The following is a 17433-nucleotide window of genomic DNA, read 5'->3' as shown; positions in this document are numbered from 1 at the left end:
GAGGTCGACCTTAATTTCATTGTCAGGTCAAATACACCAGCTGCTGTATCGTTAGCTCAGATTGTCACTGCCACGAGTCATGGTAGTGACCTACAGAAGTTAAAAGACATAGGCGATCATTCTGACCGCGGCGGTCGGCGGTCGCCACCCGCCAAGCGGTTCCCGGCGAAAGACCGCTCTGCGGTCAAAAGACCACGGCGGCCATTCCGGCTTTCCCGCTGGGCCAGCGGGCAACCGCCAGAAGACCGCCGGCTGGCCCAGCGGGACAGCCCCTTCAACAATGAAGCCGGCTCAGAATGGAGCCGGCGGAGTTGAAGGGGTGCGACGGGTGCAGTGGCACCCGTCGCGATTTTCACTGTCTGCACAGCAGACAGTGAAAATCTTTGTGGGGCCCTGTTAGGGGGCCCCAGTGCAGGGGCCCCCAGGGTCCCCACAGCAGCCGTTCCCGCCATCCTGGTTCCGGCAGTGGACACCGCCAGAAACAGGCTGGTGGGAAGGCGCTCGGAATCCCCATGGCGGTGCTGCAAGCAGCGCCGCCATGGCGGATTCCCTGGGCCAGCGGGAAACCGGCGGGAAACCGCCGGCTCCCCTTTTCTGACCGCGGCTTTACCGGCGCGGTCAGAATCGCCCAGGAAGCACCGCCAGCCTGTTTGCGGTGCTTCCGCCGCCCTCCGCCATGGCGGTCATGGACCGCCAAGGTCAGAATGACCCCTATAATTACACATCAGTTGTGGATCAAACACATTCAACCCTTCAGTAATAATGGTAAATATCAAAAGTACAAAAATGATAAAGATGAATCTTCCATAATGCAGGAAAGAGTTACATTGCTGGGAATGAAGATCCTGATTCCGGAGAGTCTACAGCAAAAAGTAATTTAAGTGTCTCACGAAGGACATTGCGGTATTGTTGCCACAAAGATAGCTCTCTAAAAGAGAGTGTGATTTCCATACTTAGATGAAAGAGTTGAAAAGGAATTCAAGGCCTGTCACATATTCAATTGCCTGTCAACCAAAGTTACCCAACATACTTTGAGCATGTCAGAACTCCCTAAAAATGCCTGGAAGAGAATATCGATTTCTTTGGTCCACTTGATAATGGACTTCATGTAATGGTGATTGAAGATGAGTATTCATATTTTCTTTTGGTTGAAGATCTTTCATCCACAACAAATGAGCGAGTAACCAAAAGACTTGATGGTATCTTTGCAAAATGGGGTACACCAACCATTGTAAAGTAACCCTTTAAAGTAAAGAACTTAAAGAGTTTCTGGAGCATCTGAATATAAAGCATTAAAAAATTACACCTTTATGTCCACAAGCCAATGGATTTGTCGAGCGTTTTATGAGCACTCTAAAGAAAGTAGTACAGCGTTCAACTCTGGAGAAGCTCAGTTTGAAAACAGTATGGAATTCTACTTTACAAGCTTATCGTTCGACACCCTATTTGAACACAGGTGAAAATCCTGCAACTTTGATGTTCAGGAGAGCAATGGCAACCAAGTTACCTCAATGGCCCACCGAGAGAGATAAACCACGAAGACATGATTCATACAAGGGACTTGGTTCACAAACAGAAAATGAAAGTTTATGAAGACAGGAGGTGACGTGCAAAAGACCACTCATTCAGGAAAGGAGATTTGATGATTACTAGACAGTTACGCAAAAGAAAATTTGTCACTCCTTACGATGCTGAACCTTTCCAAACAGCGCCCTGGGAAGTCTGTTACCAGAGACTCTTCTCACTTCAGGCTTGTATTTCATCGGTTTTTGACTCAAGTAGGTGACAGAAAGACGAATGCTGAAAACCCACTAACTGTTGATGGTTCCCTACCATCTTTACCAATTTCCGACATTGAAGATGACAGTTCAGAGCTTCCAGTTACTAGATAGGGTCGACACGAAAGCACCAAGGAGATTAATTGAAGAGATATAGTTGTACATGTTTCTATATAAAGATACTTGAATATGTCCAATGATTTGCTAAAATTCATTTAACAGAGGGGGAGATATAGTGCTGTGCATGATTTAGAACAGAACCTTTCTGGCTCCCCGAGGACTCCATATCAATGTGATGTAATCGCTAGAATAGAATGTGATGAAAGCTTGGCTTGGAATGTTGAAGTTCACAGGTACATGCAGAAGAATTAAGATGTGTGATTTACAGTTCCGTGTGTGGCCTAATCATGCATCAGTTACCCAGGATGGGGAAGACCCTACAAGTACCTTCACTGACACTTTTCCTAATGACCGGAATAATTGCGTTTATAAAATGGACATTCTATGGAGGAAGAGGTATAGTTTTCACCTGACTCTTGTAGCGCTACATCATAATGAACAATGGTAATATTCCACTGTGTTTTAGGCTTAGCAATTTGTGTAAACATACTATAACTTTCATACCTTATACTTTGACATAAGTACATAGCGTGAGCAACATTGTCCCAACAATGTCTCAAAGTGGTCCAGGAAACTAATTCATTCTTTTCTTTACATAAACACTTTCAGTAACTATATCAATCTCAGAAGCGGTCCAAAAAATGCTCAAAACTAGTCAGTTTCCAACCATAACACAACTTTATGAAATACTTCACTGCATTCCCTTTATTTTTCAATACTAATTAATAGCAAACATGCTCTGCGCCGTAAGGGAAGTTATTTCTAGAAATCCCAGATGACCGTTTTCATACTACACAAGTGTTCATTGCTGCTGGAAATCGTAGCTCATTGTCAGTAGTCTGTCCCATAGCACATTCTCTGCAGACACAAGCAATTAGTGTAGACAGTGTTGACATCATTCAATGACAGCCAACCTTTTCTTCCCTAAAAGAAACTCAGTGCAAGACGATTTGGAGTTTTGTCCCATTTGCTCATCAAGTTCCAAGCTGTAAATGCAGTCCCCACCTCTGACGCTATGAAAGAGTTCTCTAGAGACAAGCAATTTGTGGCTGACAGTTGAGTGGGCTGGCTTAGGTTGTATGTGTGCTGTTCTGTCTCCAGCAAGATTACACAGGCTCTTTCATACATTATATGCCTTGATGAATTAGGGATAAGGCAGTGAATAAGTGTAGAATGTCAGATCATATTTATACTTATAAGAGCGGTTATCATTCTGGGTTTTATCCAAGGTCAATGATTGATATAATATTCTCACGATCAACCTTGTCTTGATCTCTCTTCTGAACTTTAAAACCTTTGACCAAGATTTGAAATTCAGGTTCACATTTTGGCAAGCAATGAGCTGAGAGCTTAGCGACTTATACTGAGAAAAGCATATATTACTATGGATATCTTATTGTGAGGCAGTATGACAATCTGTGCTTCTAACATGAAGTGCAGTGCCCTATTTTGTTTGTATAGCTAAATTTTAATTCATAGGTATTTTGGTCCTATGCCTTGTGGATAACGCAAAGTGCCTACAACATTGATTGTCTACGACAGGTAAACAGTGAAGAGTTTGCAGGAATGCCATGTGTCTTCTGAGGCGAACAGGCAGGAGCAAACTTGCGGCAATGTTTTGGATTTAAGTATTTCATGTGTGCTGAAATTGGGGTGCCATGTTAAGAGGGTTTTAGCATAGTCGAGCCTGGGTGCAAGTATGCGGATAACTTGTATTTCTGTTAGTGTCCAAGCTACGGGGTATGTGTCACAATGATTTTATTGTTTTGAAGGTTCTTCTTGTGACCTCATTGGCACAATAATTTATAGCTAGATATAAGTCCATGGTTAACCCTGGTTTTTCACATTGCTTGACACAGCTGGTGGATCGTAAAGGTCCTTGGGTCCTATGGCCATGATGGAATGAATAAATGCTTATAAAGCACCACAGATGCCCATTAAGGGTGTCATGGCACTACGTATGTAGGAAAAACAGTATACCAGATGTATTAATTGTAAGTGGTTTGAAATAGCCAGGTTTACAAATAGTTTTAAGCAGATTTCAGAAGAAATAGATTATATAGAAAATGGCAATTCATTCTTCAGCTTTGGAAAGGGAAGGAACCTGAACACCACAGAATTGTGAGAGGGGGCAGGTTGAAAGATCTAAGCAACCTGTTAGAGAGATAGTGGCTGAATGTCTATCAAATATTTAGGACCTTTCTTATAGCTCTTGAAATAGATCCATTTCTGGGCAGGAAGCCAGTCTAACATATTCAAATAAAGACTGTAAGAAATTTAAATATTAGTTGAAGGGGATAGAAATCCAAATCAAATAATATTCTCAATCTATATCAAGGTGAACCATTGAACTCAATAAAATAAACCTGGGCTTAACCCTCTGGTAACTTGGCACAAAACAATCAGGCTTAAGTTAGAGGCAATGAAGACCTCTCTGTTTGGACGCAGAAACTTTTCTGAAAGTCTGATATCCTTCAACAGGGCAAACCAGTAAGTTGACACTGACTCCGGCCTCTATAGGTTCTCCCAGCAGAAGGTTGGCAAATTTGTTCCCACTTCTGCCAGTTTGGGGACAGTATGGGTACACTCTAACACCCGTCAAGGGTCCAAGACCTGTGTGGGCACCTCTTGGGGGTTCGAACTCAAGCTAAATACCAAATGACAACTAATACAAGACACTAAACCCACCAAATAATTGATATGAAACTGTGGCCATAGGCTGCTATTTGTGTCATTGTCCACAGATTATGAGCTCTGATTTTGTGGTATTGGGCTTTAAGAGGTTGATTATAATCCATGCACCTAAGGCACGGAGGCAATGTGAAAAGTTTGACTTGTAGAGGTCCCCTGGCCCATCCATTTTTAGACTGTTTTATGTATCATCTGCATAGTTGTAACAGGTAAAATTGAACAGTGTGATCAGTTCCAGTAAGAGGGTTAGAAGGGTGTGAGTGTCAGATATTAAAGGTGGTAGGAATATTAAACTCTGTCAATTTTTGAGGTATGGATCAAATCATTTTCAAAGTGTTTTCACATATTTTGAGATAATGATAGTGTCTGCTGGTGGGCAGTATCAAATGACACAAATGGGTCTTAAAGAATTAGGTCTGTCAAACCATCCTTGACCACTGTGACTTTTAGGTGGTCTAATGTGGATACGAGGACTGACTCTGTGACACTAGCTCATCTGACTCAATACTGTTGTTCTGGCATCAGGTTATCTTCTTTCGTAAAATTGGAGAGTTGATTAACAGCTACTCTCTCAAGTATTTTACCTAGGAAAACACCATTAGATATTGGCCTGAAAAGGTCTGGGTTGAATGTGTTGATGTTCTTCTTCTTTAGGTGTGGTCTCATGTAAGAGATTTTCAACTTAGGTTAGGAAGATGCTAATTCAAATTGCTTGAGTAGTAAGCTTCTAATTACTTCACCTATGCAAACTGCATGAAAGATATTTTTGAAAATTTTGGAGAAGCTGCGACAGAAGGTGATCCTAACGATCTGTTTGCATCCTTTTCTGAGCAGACAGTGAAGGTGGTTAGAAAGTGTGGTAATAAAATGTTATCTTACTTTAACCAGGGCCCTAGAATTTCAATAAAAATGGTTAAAGCAGTATTATAGATAGACATGTCAAAAATATATTACTTGTTAACACAACTTAGAAAAGAATTGAGAAAAACAAAAGCTTAAAAAACTAGAACTCTCACCAATGCCATCACTACTTCTGACCTCACATATTACAACTCTCATGACTTGTTGTAGGACATCTTTGATAACATCAGTGATGACGACTGAAATAACATCATTAAAATGACAATAGTGTGCATGGCTGAGGGCGTGAGTTATAGTTTCTTCACTTTACCGTAACTGGTGAGTTTCAGTGTTTTTAGTGGCATGTGACATTTTCACTTAACTGTAACTTCACTTTAACCTTTGTGTTTTTGTGTGAATATATACACACACACACACACTTGCTTTGGCCCTTTTAATTTCTAGATTGTGTTTCACTTCTACAATCTCTACATTTCGCACTTCTAGTAGAACTACTATCCCTAAACTCGTGTTTACTCACTTTAACAGGAGAAAAAAAATAATAGAATATGTGTTTTGTTTAACTGTGTGGGCAATTGAGCGAAATCACAAAGCCACAGGCCCCGGTGAGAAGAGACTGGTAGTTAAGTATTATTAACATGCAGATTTTAAGAAGAAAGCAAGAGGCTTATTCCACGTTCTATTCTACTGCTGTATAATTATTCTACTGAGTATAATACTGACAACCAAATATATAAGATTCATTCCTTGCTTTTTTGTGTCATTTCAGGGTGAACAGGAAGCGTGGTTGATCAACATAAGGTAAGAATGGCATTCATACATTTGATGCTTTTCACATGAGACAGAAAGCAAATGTGTACTTCTGCCTAGAGTGTGCACGTAAATGATTACTTAGTGAATGTTCTTTCAGTCTATTAATGGTACCTACCATGTTTTACCTTCAGGCAACTACAAAGCTTCTATTCCACACAAAATACTGAATCTATATGTAAATCTCCAGACAATTTACATCTTGCGCTCCACGTTGCCTTCTGCTCAAGACTGAAAACTCTAATGTGCTTTATAAACTCATCCACTCAATGCTAAAAAAGTAACATTGTTTTACTTTTAAAGACTCCTTATTCAAATCTATTATTGCCACAGTCTAGTCAGTTTTGTCAATTTTGAAGAATGTCCAAACTTTGCCAATGTTGCTGTTCCCTAAAATTCCCACAATTTGTTAGGTTCCTGTAATGCTTTGTCAACAGCCCACATCTGTAAACATTAGTGGTGGTATGCGGAAGGAGGGCATTTTAAAATAACTCTCTATGAGGCTGCCAGGCATAGTGCTGGTATTTTAGTGGGTGTCAGCTGTTATTCATTAAGCATGTCATGCATCGATAGAGGAGCAGTGATTGGTGATCTCTCCTGTACTATTGTGAGTTGTAGTATAAACCCTCTGACTTGGCTCTTTACTTCATGAAAGTATGTTCTGTGCAATTGAGACCCACTGTGAGCCTAAAAAGGCTCTGTGTTCTTCCTCTAAATTGAATAAACAACATCCGCTTCCCAGAGAAGCCAAATGTTAGGCTAGTGTTGTAGAGCATATGGTATTGTGGCCTGTTCGGTGTGGTGGAACTTTAGGACACTGCTTTGAGTATGATGTGTCAGCAACACCAGGAACCAATAAACAGATGATAGCAAAGTTGTATGAAGTTTCCAGAAAAAAAAAAATATGGTGGAGCCAATTCTGACAGCCAGTTTCTATTGAATTAGTTTCCAAATGTCGTTCACCAGGCAAACAACCTCAGTTCTTTCCTAGAAAAACTGTTTTCATCCTAGTTGTTTCACCTGATCACAATAAAAATGATCTTTCTTTCCTCATTTTGAGGATAAACCACCAACCGCCCAGCAATTGTTTTTATTCTATTATCTGGGTATGTACTATGAATCTCGGTCTCTTTTTTAATTTTTTTAGAAAAATGCCACACTCCTCCTATTTCTCATATTTATATGCAGAGGTAGAATGGGTTTTTGTTTTATGGCATAATTGATCACCCTCCTTTCTTTCCATAAATATGGCAACTTTTGATGCTCAATATAAAATCTTGCAGTACTGAGTTTGACTTTCATAGTCTCAGTATTAGCAGTGCCACAAGGTCGGGGCTTCCCCTAACATACACTCTTTCTTTTGTTGGCTGTTTCATTTGGGTCTGTTGTTGACACTCTTAGTACTATTCGGCACGAAACTGTATTTCCCCTTTCTCATGTACTTCAGTTATTTTGCATTGGCAAATTCCTGTCGAAGTGAGAAAAAAATATCCCCATGAGTAATTCGTTTAATTGGTTCTGGGCTCAAGCTGTGATGAAATGCTGAATCTTGAATATTTCATGTATTCACAATATGTAGTGTGGAACCAGCACCTCATGTTACCTCATATTACAAGGCTTTGTAAGTGATTAAGATTTTCCATTGTGACAATTCATCTGTGTCCAAGAGAAACAAGTGTTGGAACATTATTCACTTTTTTGGCTTTTTTGGTTGCAGGGTTCACTGCCACTTGTGAGCATTTTCATTAAAATGTTTTTTTTTTTTTGCTGCACTAGCCTCCTGAGTAGTGTACCTCCTTTTGTGATTCACTTGTTTTATGTGATGCTTTATTTCTGCGCGCAGTTGCAAATGCCTTTAGGACTATGGCTGGCTTAACAATTATTCACTTATGTTACCTAGCAATTATGGCGTTGCTCTAGAGTGCGTCTTTTGTCTTTCTTTTTATTCCTGTCACATCTACCAACCCAGAGATTTCCACACAGGCAGCCTCAACAAGAATAGCAAACAATCGGCATACCCAATGTATAAGTTCCTTTACCACATCTTTTTGAGTGTTGCACGCTCGAATGCGCTGTCAATCATTTCTGTTCCAGCTAAATTCCTTGGCCTTAGCCAGGATGTTCCTTTTCTCTACCACCATCTGCATTGTATTGCCGTAAACATAGTATTAATCTTGAAATTTCAGAGTTTTTTTTGTTTTTTTATCAGAAGGCGGTTAAGAAACCTTTACCATTTTGTTTTCGGTTTTCTTTTTCTTGAGACAATATGGTTTCATTTCTAAACGGACCATTCAATGACAACTATTTTGTGCTGAAATGTTGCCATCACTTTTTACTCCACAAATGTCCTCGGCGTGATTTGTGCCTAAGGCAATGTGGGTTGTTAGCTCTGCAAAAGTCCTAGCTTAACAATTTGAAGCTCTGTACTTTCTTGGAACCGGGAAAAGCAGAGGCAAGCACTATATAAGTTATTGCAGAAGATGATTAATACTTTTACTAGCTACATTATAGATTCCCTAGCTGAAGAAGTTGTCTGATGATCCCGTGCCTTGCCACTTTACTTTGTTAGTTTTGGCTTTTGAAAGTTGTTCACATACTGTGTGCTGAACTAAAATCATCGGCATTTGGTTAGGTGGATCACTGACATATTTTACGAAGCAAAATGGAGATCTAATGAAATGTAACTTCAGGAATAATACGTAGTTAGGTTAATGGCCTTATATATGTGAGGGTCCCTCCACTAAATCAGCAGATACCCGCTTCTGCTACTCTGGGTTTCATCCTCATATACGATTTATTTTAGGGGGTACCCTATTATTTATACATACAGAAGTTACTAAATCCTGCCCAAACACTTCAATACATCCTCCTTTTATATATGATACCATTGATATTCCCTCTCTTGCCACCTTAAACGTGGACTCTAAAAAGAATTCTATAACAATATCAACATAAACAAACCATCAGGATGTACTTCATATGACGATGTTGCTGCACATTAGAATATTATGGGTCCAATACGCTCCTTCTTCAAAGATGGTTTATTTTCTTAAATTCGATCATGTGCCTTCTGTATTATTTATGTGCAGAAAAGCATACCCTCCTATAAAATTTATGTCAATAATCTCAGAACATGTTTTTCAGGATTGACTTGCCTTATCAAAGCTTTAACGTCTATGAATGTAAAGGTCAAAAGTAAAATGAAGATGAAAATAAATACATTTATTACCCCAAGGTGAAATATATACATTACTCCAAGTTGAAACAATATCTAACATAATTTTTCATAATTGTCTTTACTTTACTTTCAGTGGAGCGCACAAGCAATTTAGCACAGGTTAGCTGTGGTAAAGTGCACAGAGTCCTAACACCATCAAAACTGAATTCAGCAAAACAGGAAGGGTGGAGACAAAATATTTGGGGATGACCTGGCAGAGAGAGACAAGTCCACCAACAGTTCATTAAAAATATTGTAGAGCTCTGATATTACTCCAGAGTTCAGGTTCCAGTCATTGACTAGGGGCATGTTCTTATAGCCAATGGATGGCACTTGAATACTACAGTAACATTGCAACGTCTGACATCCTATATGTAATGATCATTAGTCATCTTGGACAAGAGCATAAATTCCTGACATATCGAGATTTCTGAGTTAATATTACATTGTGTATGACCAATATTTAAATTACTGAACTGATAGAGAACAAACACGATTTCAAAGTTTATATCTTGTTATCATGCAAAAGAATGGATGTTCCTCACTGTTGCCTCACAGTGCAGTAGTACATTTCTATTGTATCTTGATCACTCGTTTACTAACTCCATTTAAAAAGAGTTTTTTAAAGGATTTTTAGAGGGTATGATAAATGGCACTGGACCTTGCCCCTATGACTAACAACTGCAGATTACCTCACACAATTGACAATATTATAGTTTAGTTGTGATATACAGGAGGTTGTAGATTACCAAGCATGTTAAGTGCATTCACTAGACTATTAGGGATGTGAGGTGTACTATATGATGGCCCACAAATCAGCATAACTACACAAATACCAAACAATGTTTATAATCCAGTAAATTCTTGGAATATTGTCACAAGGTTATAGTCATTTTATACTTTGATAGCCAAAGTCTTATGTAAAGTTCTTTATATTTGACATTCTAGCAACATAAATAATCCGCTATGTGACATCAGCAAAACATTTCCTGTTAATGAAGACATTGAATAAGCACTATAAGAATGATGAAGCAAACTCACCACTAATTGTGGTTTATGAAGAACTAAATAACCCTTTACTTGGGTAGGGCCTGTTGTATTATTTAAAGCAATATGCAGGTAGGTATCATATCAGAATAGCCTGTTAGTGCTACCAGCATAAATGTATATACTTCACCCAATTTGAATCTCACTATCCCATTAGTAGAGTATGTAATGGCTGTTGGGATGATCTGGTAATAAAGTAAGAACCTATGGTAAAGATTCTTCAGTGATAACCCATGTTAAGCCTAAACTGTCGACCAGAATGCAGCATAAAGGAAAGAACCTTGGTGGGTTAAAGATGTTTATTTAAAACAAGCGTTTTGTATTTTTACCTTAGTTTCACAGCAGCATCTTCAATTGATAGAACACCTACCAAAAAACAAATGTCTTATATGATTTTCCATCAGCACAGATTAGGTTCTAGTCCATTCTACTATGAAAGTACACACGGTGCAATCCATAATTGAAAATTCTTTAAAAAATCTATAAGAACAATAGTTGTTTATGAAAAATGTGTTTTCCTAAAAAACTGTCAATCCCCATGATGGTGTATGCCACTGTTTCCCAATCTGTGGTCCGGAGACCCCTGGGGGTCCTCAAAGCCTTCTCAGGGGGTCCAGGACTGCTTAGAAAATTAAATAATATTAACAGATTAATAAGGTGCATATAAATAAAGTGTCTAAATGTACAATTGAACATTTTAAAACGTACTGTAAATGTTAAGCAATTGAAATTGGAGACTAAAAATTAAAATAGTATTCTCAGATTGATTTGTGGGAGCAATGCAGGTTCATCAAACAGAATATAGTATGCGCGCTGTGTGGCTTCAATTGAATTTAGAAAAGCTCCAACCTTCCTATTAACATTACTTTTTTTGTTTTTTATTTATGTTTGTTGGCAAATTAAATAAAATGTTATAATTTGTGTATGTGTTTGATGAATGCCGTTTCTGCATTTTTTGTGTATTGTTTTGCATGTCATATCATCAACAATGTTTAGTCCGAGTTCCAGGAATTACCCAGTTGAGAGGTGAGGGGAGGTTTCCCTGGATTCCAATAATGATTCAGTGGGGGTCCCGGGGTTACAGTAATGGGAAAGTGGGGGTCCACGGAAGTCAAAAGGTTGGGAACCAATGGTGTATGCAATTCAGATGGTAGGGGCATTTAACTAATAGGGGACAGCTTATGATTGTGGTTTAGCTGTTTCAACTTCAAGATTATTTTGCATCTTCTCATATGACCAACAACTTAATTTGAACTGATGTCTATGAACGTGAAGAAAACTGTTTTTGTGTTGGTAATATTTGTAGGCGTTAGGCTTAAAATACATTTTCTATGAATGCATTTTATAAATGTCATTAGTGATTATGAAATGGAATAGATCATAACTACTAGTTACAAGTGTACAAAGATAACATTCAAATATTAGCCTCATAGCAAATATAGTACACAATACAGCCTTAGTATTTTGTGACAGCCTGAATTGCTCCCTAATCCAATCTGTTTCTTTACTTCTCAAGTCACCTCTTACGCATACTACAGATGTCTATTACTGCCTCTGGCTTGCTAGATTTCATCATTCAGTCATTCAAATGATGTGTCTAATGTCTTATTTTTCAAACTCACAACTGTGAGAAATTGGGTTGTTAGTTGGGGGGTGTGAACCCTTCACAAGAAGCAGCAACAATACTTGTCAAGGTGAACTACAAAAAGACACAAAATTAACCTGTGCTTAAACCTTTGGTAGCTTGGCACAAAAGAAGTCAGGTTTAACTTACGGCTATGTAATGAATAAATGCAGCACACAAACAGTAAAGAAGTGAAAACACAATGGAAGACAAATCCCACACCAATTTAAAAAAGAGTAAAATGTAATCAATTTTTTTGATACAAAAATTTCAAAAATCCATTCAGTAGAACCAAAAATAAGCAACTTCAAAGATGTAGGTAAGCATAGCATCTAAAAGCACAAATGGCCACTCACCTTCATGTGGTCATGCTAGATCAGCAGAAAGTCACAGGTTCATTCCAACCCAGATGGAGTGTGAGCTAGTTTCAGGGACCAAACTTGCCCTATTGAAAAAGTTACCTCCTCAAAGTGTAGCTGGAAGAGTCCAGTTTGCAGTGGAGGAGGCCACAAGGAGCTCGACCTGCTTGAGCCCTGCTGACCTCTGTTGGAATGAGTTCCTGATCCTCAAGAAGTGCCTCTTCAGACCTGGACCTTCAATGTGACATCGGTTGAGCTCCCCTTAGAAGAAATGGAGAAAATCTGAAGTTTTGGGCTCTTTGCCACAATATCTTGCTGTCCCGCCAACTGCCAGTATGAAGCTCTGGTGAACCAGACTATTCACGCTACAATAACCACCTGTGACAGCCGGCAAAATTATATCTGCACTTTGTGCAACTGCATCAACACTGCGTGAGGACCCGCAACACAATGCTCCAGCAATGACAGTCTGTGACGTCCAGCCTGCTCTTCATGCTTCATTGACGAACATCCGCTGTGTTATGTAGGTCCAGTGCAGCGGGTCAGCTGGGCGTTTGCAGGGAAGCCTCTGGAGCTTCTTATCTCCCTGTAGCTCTGAATTAGAGGTCAGTCAGCTGACCCCTGCAGTCACTTTAGGTAGTCACTTTAGGAAGCCTGGGATGGAAGCAGCAGGTCCAGTCTTCCTTCTCAGACAGCAAGGCAGGCCTCAGGCAGCAGGGCAGTTTGCCTTCTGGCAGGAAGTAAATCCTTCTTCTGGAAAAGCTACATGTCTAGGATTGTACTGAGGACTGGGTCTCATGGGTTCAGTATTTATGAATTCAGCAAAACAGGAAGGGTGAAGGCAAAATATTTGGGAATGACCCAGCAGAGAGGGCCAGGTCCAACAACAGTTCACTAATAAAACTATAGAATGCTGATATTACTTCTATCCAATGAATGGCACTAGAACACTACAGAAATAATGCAACTTATGACATCCCATATGCAATGATCATTAGTTATCTTGGATAAGAGCATGCATTCATGAAATATTTATGTTTCACAGTTAATACTACTTTGTGTAAGGCAAATATTTAAATTACTGAACTGATAGAGAATAGTTTCTACAGATGAGTAGAGCTTACAGTTGTTGTATATGAAGATACTTTGAAACTGGGTCAATTATTTCAAATTGCTTTTGTTTATGCATACGTTTGCCCACGCCAAAGGCACAAGAAAGAAGGTGATTGACACTAATAGGGCTAAACTACAGGACAGCTTGGGATAATAAAATTGGAAACTTGGTAAAATCGATTGATGCAATTGGATTCTAGTGGAACTTAAAGGTGGTCACTGAATTTAAAGTAAACCATGATTATATTACTTCAATGTGATTTATTAAGTTATTTTTTACATTATGTTGCCTCACATGCATGACTCCACAAACTACTTCAAAATTCTTGAATATGGCATGTTGTTGCTTAAAGTGAAAAAATACCTATGCTCAAGTTTAATCGTCAACTGGATTTCTAATGTCTTACAAACTCTTCTTTAGAAATACTTGCAAGGTTTTATCTAAAAGTGCAAGTGATGCAAATTCACCAAACTGCAGATTTGTGCAACATTTTACCATTAAAAGCAAATTATTTTTTAAATACGGGGTCATGCTACCTTTCCTATAATATCAAACTTCTTAGAGAAAGATAGAGGTCCAAACCTGTCATTGTCTGGTGCTATAAAATTTTTAGCACCCCAGGAATTTGGTAATATGTATCTAGTCCTTCGTTTTGCTAGTTTGGCATGGGAGTTGGGGGGTACAGAGTTTAAAGAGACATAATATGAGATCAAGGTTCAGGCGATAATATCAGATAAGAAGTGGTGGCGGATAATTTGAAATATTGCTCCTTCTTGTCAGACCTAAGTAGAATTGCTGCACATGGATGTTAAAGACCATTGACTTGATGAGTAACCGGATGCAACATATAGGAACAAATCAAAGATGTGGGTTCAGGGTTGCAGGATAAAGTATAGGTTTTCGATTCTTTTGTTTATGAAATGCTAACGACATATGCTCAGGTTGTTCAGTGCCTTCTTAGAAGCGCTGCTTTGGCTGTGAGAACATCGTGTCACAACTGGAGAACTGACAATCAAGAAAAATCATCTCAGTGTTTATAGTGTTCCTCGGGCTGAAGGCACTGAGTGCAAGAGGAAAAGTGCACATTTTAATAAGACTACTTGCTTCATTCAAGTTGTTCCAAGTTGGCATTTAGGGCCATGCACCGGACATTTCCAGCATACTCTGCCTATCCATTTCCTTAAAAGAATTAGCTTTAAGTGTGCATTCTGCTGCAATATTGTGTTGGCTTCATATTGTAAAAGTGTTTCTTTTTTCTGTATTCAGGTGCTCTTTTCACATTTTAGCGCTATAAAAGTGATATTTTATAACAACCAAGACTATTTTTGCCATCCATTAATGTCTGTGAAAACGGCATTTTGTAAAAAATGTATTTGAGTGAGTTAAATTTATTTGATTTGTATTGTTGATGAATGTGTATCTGTGATATGCATTCTCGTGTGATCGCAAGTATTTTAGTTTGATTACCAACGCAAATACATGTTTTAGTTTCAATTTAAAACCTTGAAGGTTTTAAAGGAAATCGGGCATTCTGAACAAAATACCGTTTTGATGATGAAAGGAACAATAGCTGAATCCCCATTAAATGTCGCCAGGAATATAAATTATGTGAAAAGGTTATCTCAACTAGCGGAAGCAGCATGTAGTGAAGTTCCCTGCTGTGATTTAGGGAGCACTAAGTAAAATGTCCTCACGGCATATGCTTGCTGAACGTTCATTATAATTTACATTAATTAATAACGCGCTGGCTCTTTTCACCGTGACTCTGGTGAAATGAATGACAATTTATTTTCTGTTCTGAGATGTAATATCCAGTAGGCTAATTACACTGTTTCCCAATTCATGCCTTTTGACTTCATCTTAATGTGTTAGGGCTAGTATAGGTTGAAATCTTTAAGGACAGATCTGCTGCAGTCTCTTTGATCCCCGCGAAACGATTTTCTGCATAACACCTGTTATATTAGCAGAGTGTGCACTGCAGTATGTATGTGTCTACCCTAAAGTCATGCCTACAAGGTGTTCAATTTAGTCGCCATCTCTAGTCTTCCACTGCCCTGCTAGGCAGCACACATTTATTTATAAAACTAGAGATGTTTCTACCTCTAATTTGTCCGCAATCCACATTAAAACTGCTATTTCAGCTAACTCAAATGGATAAGAATGTGCAAAGCACATGTGCTTTTTTATCTTGTATGAACTAGAAATGCCGTCATTTATTCTGCACCATTACCAGTTCTTGTACACTAAATGTTGCAGTTCTTTCCAGGTAAGATTGTAGAGGCACCATCGTCGCTCTTTGGTCTCCCAGCCTTATCGCCAGCTCTCCTCCCTCTCTAACGGGGACATTGCCATAACATTGAAAGGGAGTGACTCGCGGTGATACATAATAAGCTACGAAGAGAGAAAAGGAATATGTAAAGTCTGAGACTGGCAAACTTTCAGCAATTTGAAATACTAAGGAAACGAAATGTTGAAATGGAGTACAGTGGTTTCGTGTCATCCAATATTGAAAAATAGCTTTAAAAGATTTGAAAAAAATGTTCCAGGTCAGCTCCATGGCTGTACGTATAATTCTGTGGCGGAACAGCTACCTTTTCAGTCGAAAGTACCAACCCAACCCAAGTTGCACGTATTCAAGTAACAAAAGGCTGCCTATCCTTTTAGACATAGATAAGCAGGAAAACATTGCAGGGATTTTAAGTGAAATAGTGAAATAGTGAAAAGGGAAAGAAGGTGTAAAATCGAGATTCTTGAAATGGATACCTTATTCCTCCAGGAAGATTTGGACCACACAAGCTCTAAGAAGGCGTTAGTGGAGGAAGCCCATACTACTGGAGTCATATACAACATAGAAGGTACCCCTGAAGACAGAAGACTTTACTTTGCATTCCAAAGTCCTGCGGAGGCATCTCTGATAAAAGGGCACACTGCTGGGATTCTTTTGTGGTAGCATTTTTCCTTGGTTTATATTTTCGTGAAAGAAATGATAGTACTGAATATGAAAATACCAAATTAACATTTTTACATCTGAAACAAGTTTAATATAATGAATAGGATTGTGTTTATGAATGTACTTTAATTAAGCTACTTTTTTATAAAAATGTCATATTGGATACCATGGATGCTGTTTTGATGCAGCTTTTGCTAATAACTCTTGCTCTTTCCCCTCCCATCTCGCCCCCTTGTGCATATTCTTTCCCCATACGCTGTGCAAATCCTAAAACAAGTTGGTGTAATGGATTCTTACTGTGTGCATGTGCTTTGAATTAAATGCTTAGTCTTCTTAACTGCGCATTTCGATTTCAGTCTTTCCTTTACTCAGTGGTTCCATTGATGGGCCTAGTCTTATTCATTTGTGTAAAGCATCAGTGTTGAAATATTTGATATTATTTCGGACATCTCTGGGTGGCAATAACACAGAAGATGCTCGATACTTTTTGACAAAATGGTTGGTTTATGAACTTAGAAGTGATATTTATTTCTCTGATTTGCCAAAAGGGTTGTTACTTGTGAACATGCCACAATGATTCTATTCTTTTCTCAAATTTGTTAGCAAGAATTTTGCAAAGAAACCCCCTGATTTGGGGGGTGAGCTAGAAGACTTTCAAATCCCACTAGAAATGGTGTCCAATGTAAATACAATTCTGCCAGATAGATTTTAGAAGACTTTACTTTTCTTCTAAAGATGTTGCTTGATTCCTTAATAATTTTGCTGTTTATGTGGGACTTAGATTATTTTGGATTTTGATTACTTTTTTATAATTTTGAATTTGATACTTCATGGTATTTATTTTGTACCACTTTATTTTTTA

General features: G+C 38.7%; 1 protein-coding gene across 3 annotated transcripts in view; it reads left to right on the top strand.

Moving 5' to 3' along the window:
- The window catches only part of SYT1 (synaptotagmin 1), a 3823670-nt gene that overhangs the window by 1561113 nt on the left and 2245124 nt on the right, over nt 1–17433 (top strand). For all 3 annotated transcript variants that reach the window (XM_069228780.1, XM_069228783.1, XM_069228779.1), the window contains exon 6: nt 6220–6251. The gene's annotated coding sequence lies outside the window, so the exon portion shown is untranslated. The remainder of the gene's footprint in view (nt 1–6219; nt 6252–17433) is intronic.

This window comes from Pleurodeles waltl, chromosome 4_1 (assembly GCF_031143425.1).
Source record: "Pleurodeles waltl isolate 20211129_DDA chromosome 4_1, aPleWal1.hap1.20221129, whole genome shotgun sequence".
NCBI classification, from domain to species: domain Eukaryota; kingdom Metazoa; phylum Chordata; class Amphibia; order Caudata; family Salamandridae; genus Pleurodeles; species Pleurodeles waltl.
This window is presented reverse-complemented; position numbering and strand designations above follow the sequence as displayed.